Below are 6,792 nucleotides of genomic sequence, written 5' to 3' on the forward strand. Positions count from 1 at the left end.
CTTCTCTTCTCTTCTCTTCTCTTCTCTTCTCTTCTCTTCTCTTCTCTTCTCTTCTCTTCTCTTCTCTTCTCTTCTCTTCTCTTCTCTTCTCTTCTCTTCTCTTCTCTTCTCTTCTCTTCTCTTCTCTTCTCTTCTCTTCTCTCCTCTCCTCTCCTCTCCTCTCCTCTCCTCTCCTCTCCTCTCCTCTCCTCTCCTCTCCTCTCCTCTCCTCTCCTCTCCTCTCCTCTCCTCTCCTCTCCTCTCCTCTCCTCTCCTCTCCTCTCCTCTCCTCTCCTCTCCTCTCCTCTCCTCTCCTCTCCTCTCCTCTCCTCTCCTCTCCTCTCCTCTCCTCTCCTCTCCTCTCCTCTCCTCTCCTCTCCTCTCCTCTCCTCTCCTCTCCTCTCCTCTCCTCTCCTCTCCTCTCCTCTCCTCTCCTCTCATCTCCTCTCCTCTCCTCTCCTCTCCTCTCCTCTCCTCTCCTCTCCTCTCCTCTCCTCTCTTTTCGCTCCCTCTCCCTCTCCCTCTCCCTCTTTTCACTAATGATTTTCCTTAGCTGTCTCCAAACTTTCTTCTTACAGATGCTGTGCTGTTCCTCTGGTGGCATGCAGTAAAACCCTGTTGTAAACCTATTTGTTTTGTGAATCTAAGGTGAACATGGCCAGTAGGTTACATTTCTGAATGTTTTGAATGGCTTAGTCATGTACATGAAATAGAAAGGAGGTTGAGTGTTTGCCTGATTTAGAAAGAAACTCTATGAATATTAAGTATGTTTTTGTTGTTGTTCTTTCATTTTCACATGGTATGTAGATAATTAATTTTATGAGCCATAGATTAGATAGTTTGATACACCAACTTCTCAATTAATATACTTCTGTAGCAAAAGAAGGGATATACTAGATAGAAGCTGTTGTCTTGGAGAGAGCTAGAAAGAAAAATCTCCTTGCACCAGGGCTGCAAAACTGTAGATTGCAGGGTCCAAAGAGACAAGTTTGAAATGAGAGAAATGCAAAAGGAAAGCATTCTTGTTTAAATCCTAATCAGCTAGCTCCCATGTTGAAGGTTGTCTGTTTGCTTTGTTCTCGAACCTCTGTACACTCCTCTTTGCTTCTGAGAAACCATAAATACTGCATTTGACATCAGCTGTTAGGGGAAAAAAAGTTCATTACTGTTTCAAAACATCCAAATTAGATTATGTGACACACTGGAAGCATTAAACAAACATTAAGTAATGGCAACCCTGTCAGTTAGAATTATAGTCCTCCATGCTTTTGGGTCTTCTTTTCTAAAGAGAGGTGGTGCCACAGTTCAGAAGAGAAAATAAAGGGGAGAAAAGTTGCTCTTATTCATTCCCTAAATTGCAGCTGTCTTAGAAAGAACAACATCAGAGCCTAACTTTTCTTTGGGTGGATTTTGGAGTATACTGGTTATGAGCCACCAGAAGGGTACAGAGCAGATCAGGGAGAAAGTGCTGATTAAAAAATAATTAAAAACAGTTTTCTTGCTATATTGCATGGGGAGTAGGCCAGAAATGATGAGGGAGTAACTCTTTCTACACAAGTGCTTTTTTTTTTTTTTTTCTTCTAATCTTCATTCACCTTCTGGTTACCTCAGGACATTTTAAAATTCTGCTTGTGCTTGCAACCCACATTTCATGTGCTTCAGTTTGAGTTTATTTAGGGTATGCTGAGAAATCACAGGGGCTCCGTAATGTGTCAAATATCACAATGGGCCAACATAAGTGGTGGCAGATAAAAGCAGCTGCAGGTTACTTAAGAGGGTGTGTACTGTGTAATGGAAGAGAATTCAACCATGGAAAAAAATAGCCTCCAGTATTCCATCATTAGGAGGAACGCATTAAAGCAGCTGCAAAATTAATAGACAGGAAATTCTTTCTTTATGATCCATGAAATCTTCAATCTATATTATGCTATTCTTCCTAACAACTTCTAATTGCATAACTGAATTTCTCTGTTTATTAATTTTGCCGCATAGTGACTTACAATTGAGGGTAAATTGCCCGAAAGCAAAATTCTGGTTCATTTGACCAAACTGTAAGAATCTGAGGACCATGGAGAGAGTAGTGGTTCCGGCAATTATGTACTCCTCTCCTGCAGCCAGTGTAGAGAGCAGCTATTGAAAGTGGGTTTTGTGGCCATCGTGGTCAGAGTCCCACAGAGATGGTGGTTGGCCATCACAATGAGAATACATTTCCTCCAGAAGCAAGAGTGCTCCCTTACCATGAGATTGCTCTTTCCTTTCTGTGCCATTTTCTAGGCTGTCAAACTCCTAATGTTTTGTGGGTGGCAAAATGATGTCATTTTCTTCAACAGCTTGTAGTAATTTCCACTCCCAACCCTCCATGAGAGGTACAAATTACCAAAGAAAAAGGGCTATAAGCTTACAGATGGCAGTATCGCTTTTCTTTTCCATTGAGATCACAATATCCTTCTTTCTAGCTGAATGACAATTGTGCTGTCACAAAAATTACATAATGCTATGTCCCCTGAGAGGTTATGCTTTAGGATTCAAAGGACAGCTGTCAAAATACAACATGCTCTATTCTGGGCTTTGGAAGTCTCCTAGGGAGGTTGTGCAGATGAGGCTGGCTTTTATTTTTTTATTTTCCGCATGGACTATAGATAGAGTTAACAGAGGAATGTAAATTAGAAAACTAGATTTACATGGCAAGTTAAGTGGTATGCCTGAGATACAAATGACACACTGAAATAACCCGTGTTTGCTGTGAATCATGGGGGCCGCAATCACGGCTAACACAAATTGCAGCACTCCATTGAAACAGTGCAGTTTAGTAATGTACAGTAAAATGGACTTTTCCCCTTATTTTGTATACTTTCATGCCATCCAATGTGTAGTGAAAACGTCTCTGATTTTCTGGGCATTGTCTGATATCTCAAAATCAGCTGTGCTGTAATATAGTCCACTGCTGTGCACTGGTACCGAGTACTGCTAGTTGCTATGAAGAAGCACTAAATCAGAGAGCCACAGTGTGGTCTCCCAGCATGATTGGGTGGGAAATAATCCTATAGATTTAGACATTTCCCCAGACAAAAGAAAAAAAAAAAAAAAAGAGGAAAAATGTTGGAAAATAATCTTGGCTCTTGGCTTGGATAAGCCAAATACAGAGTTACATTTCTATTTGAATTAATAGAACAGAACAGGGCAATTTTATGAAAACCACAGTGACTCCTAAAAGGTGATTTTTATTTCATTTAAGCTGAGTTTTATAAAGAAGTGTGTATACACTGTTTTCATAAGATACAAAGATTTATTTAAAACATTTCTAAGTGACAGAAGGCAGCAAAGCTAAACAAGGCCAATGCAGATTGTAAACCTTGAGGCTCAGCTTTTCCTGCACAAATGATTCTTAACTGGACTGGATGACGCCTCTGGCATTTCTTCCCTGAGGGTCTCGGGCAACTTCATGTTTTTCCTCACTGCTTCCAGATATGAGTATTCGCTGTTGACAAAACTTTAGCTGTTATTGTAAAACATGTTGCAGAAACAGGAAGCTCTTAACAAAACAAGCCTGCTTGTAGCAAAGTCCTCAAAACTGAAGAAAATAGAAGTGAGTAATGAGAAGCGGAGAAAAATAGAGCAACAAAATTGCTTCAAAGGGGTCATTTTTCCCACCTGCAAATGGGGGAGGGAGGGAATTCTATGTTAGGTGGGAAAAAAAAAATCTAAATTGAGTAACATAGAATAGTATCAAGTATGGCACAGAGGTGTGTGTATGAAACTTTGGTTTGCAGCGCATCTATTTCTAGACTTTAGCATGCAAGCCAGTCACTGTAGACTGTTTTGGTTGCCAGCAAGCAAATCACATTAAGAAAACAACACAAAACAAAACAAAACAGAACCATAAACTGAATGCATACATAATATCATATTTTCAAGTGATGGCTATAAAACGGAAGTAGTTGTCTGTGGCATGAATGGAAGGGGAAACATCTGCAAAATACACAAGCTCTTAGATAAGATGTTAATCATATTTTAGGGATACATTTAAAATCAGGGATGAGGCATCTAAGATGTACAGGCATTAAAAGACATTTGCTGCTTAGCTGTATGGGAATAGATGAGAGCATGATTTATTTTTTATTTGCCAGTCTGACTTGTGCAGAAGATTTGTGGGACAGTATTCATGAATGAATGAATGGGAGACGTTGGCTTGTTTAGTCTAGCAGAACAAAAGTTGAGAAAGGATGCTATTGCTACCTCCAAACACTATCAGCAAGAGGAAAAAAGTATTTCACCTAAAGGGCAATGCAGGCACAGGAATGTCCTGGTATAATTAGCAATTATAGTTCATAATCCTAGGCAAGGAACTAACTTTCAGAGTAGTGTAGGCAAAACTATCTCACTCATCTTAAAATAGAGGTAAGAACATTTATAAACAGGATTATATGGTGCCATTATCTGGCAGAACAAGGACCAACCTCTGTAACCTCTAAGGTCCTTTCCAGTCCTCAGTTTCCTTGGTCCTATCAAACACTTTTGTCATGCCTATTGCGATGTATGTTCTCCCTGACCACCAAGCATGTTCCTTGGCCAACCACCACATGCAGAGAAATAACTTGTTTGTAGTGTGTATCCTCTGTGTATCACGCAGCCTGCAAAGGTTTCAAGATTAGTTCTGCTTCCGAAAGTGAGTTCAAGCACATGGAGTAGGTCAGGAGATAGGGACTGGGGTGCATGTGCGGGGGTTGTAGGAGTCTCTGTGAGTCAAAATCAGCAGTTCATATCCTAAGACAAGCAACTCTTGCTGATAAGCAATGTAGATTAATTGCAGTGTATTTGCAATTTCCTCTCGATTAAGTGATTAGTATAGATCAGTTGTTGTGAATATCAGCTATGACCCACAGCCTGACAGGCGTTGACACTTCTTCCCCCAGTTGTATGTTGTCACCCAGGACCAGCTGCTATGAACTACTGAGCAGCGAGGAACAAAGGCAGCAAGTGTAACCAGTCACTGCTGATCCATCCCTGAGCAGAAGCAGCAGCTGCTGGTGACTCTTTGTCCTTGGGACTGTTCACCCCAGGTTCTGCCTGCTCAGCTGCTCTGTGGTGGGATCATGTCTGCGAAGAACAGCTCCTGGGTATTGTTTGCAGCTGTGAGGATCCCCCTGCTGATGGATTATCCTTGGGGAAACATCTGCGTTATGTGAGGCAGAGGCTGGAGAAGCAAGAGGTGCAGTGGTGTTGGCACACTGCCTTTGGAGATGATAACAAGGTGGAAAACTGCAGCGAGGGAGAGGGAACAAGGGTGTTGGTGACTGGGTGAGGTCTTCTGCACACTTATCTGACATACTTTGCGTGATGAGACGTGAGTACAGCTTGGGTTGGGTGACACCTCTGTGGGTGATCCTCCACATTAGCTAAGGAGGTGGCAGCTGCCCGCAGGCCTACTACAAAGGTACGGCCACCGTTCTTCTTCCCCAGCTCTGCTGCAGTCCCAGCACAGTTAATGGAAGTGGGAAGATGAGAGGTAAAAAGAAAGCTTACTAGTTCCAAAGACAGAGGGAGCAAGGGGCTGGAGCGAGGTGGCAGATGAAAAAAAATTCATAATCTGTATTAATTTTATTAGCTTTTTAATGGAGAAAAAAAAGATGTATTTACAAAGGAAATTTTATTTTTACTGTCAGTTCTGACCTAGCAGCACCCCTCTCTGATTAGCGAGAGCTCAGCTGTACTCTGTCCCTATTCACCCAGGGAATTTTGAACAATGATATTTGTTTTTCTACTACATCTCAAAGTAATGCTTATTGCTGTTATTTTTATCTGTTTTGTTTCTTATTGCACATAGGTGGAGACCTTAGTTTTTTAAATGTATTAAAAACGATTTAAAAATAACTTTTCAGTAGCCTATTTTTTAATTAAGATAATAGGATTAAGATTCTAATTTAATTAAAAACTCTATTTTTAAATGCGCTAGAGAACACAGGAAAAATGTACAGAGAAATGTACAGGAAAAAAAGGTATGGAGGAAAGCAGAACAAAAATATACTTGCAGTGAAAAGAAACTAGTGTGCTTAACTAGAGGAGGTGCTTTCTGTGGTTAGAGAACTCACCTGGTTGTATCAGGACACTGTCCTTCAAGGTCTTAAAATTAGTCATTCTCAACCCCTCTTAAGTGTTTTTTTTTTTTTTTTTTTTTTTGGGGGGGGGGATTTGTTGCTATTTTTTCATGCACTAGAGACAGGAAATAATCTACATTTATATTTTTTTCTTTTTGAAATCATGATTAGTCAAACATTGACTTTAATTTGGTTAGTACAGAATTAAGAAAACTTAAACTTGTTTGAAGAAAAGGTTACTGTTAGAAAACCTAAATTTGTACTCTGATACTGGTGAGTAATGTACTGGAGAATCTGGCTTTTTTTTTTTTTTCTAGCTTGGTGATAAATATAGTATTGCAATTGTTTCACGTATATACACAGTAAAGATTTTTTGGAATCTTGATTTTGAGAGAGATTGTAGCTTTCAAAAGCAATTTAAATTTTTCAAATGAAATTATATTTAGTTTTCATTTTTTACTTTTTAATAAGTGATTCTTGTGAGCTCTAATGACGGCCCTCACAAACGTGCTGTTCGGAGGTTGCAGCGTAAGCGACCAGAGGCAGTGTTTGCTCTTTGGGCAAAGAAGAGACGGGTGCTGCACGAGGTGCATGCTGAAGGCAAAGCAAGCTCGCTTCTACCACTGCTCCTGTGGAAGATGCTGGTAGGGAGGCGAAGAGGAAATGTGAGAGAGACGTGTTCAGAAAAGAAGAGCCTGGAAGACACGACATGAAGGGA

The sequence above is a fragment of the Aythya fuligula genome, chromosome 2, assembly GCF_009819795.1.
Source record: "Aythya fuligula isolate bAytFul2 chromosome 2, bAytFul2.pri, whole genome shotgun sequence".
NCBI classification, from domain to species: Eukaryota; Metazoa; Chordata; class Aves; order Anseriformes; family Anatidae; genus Aythya; species Aythya fuligula.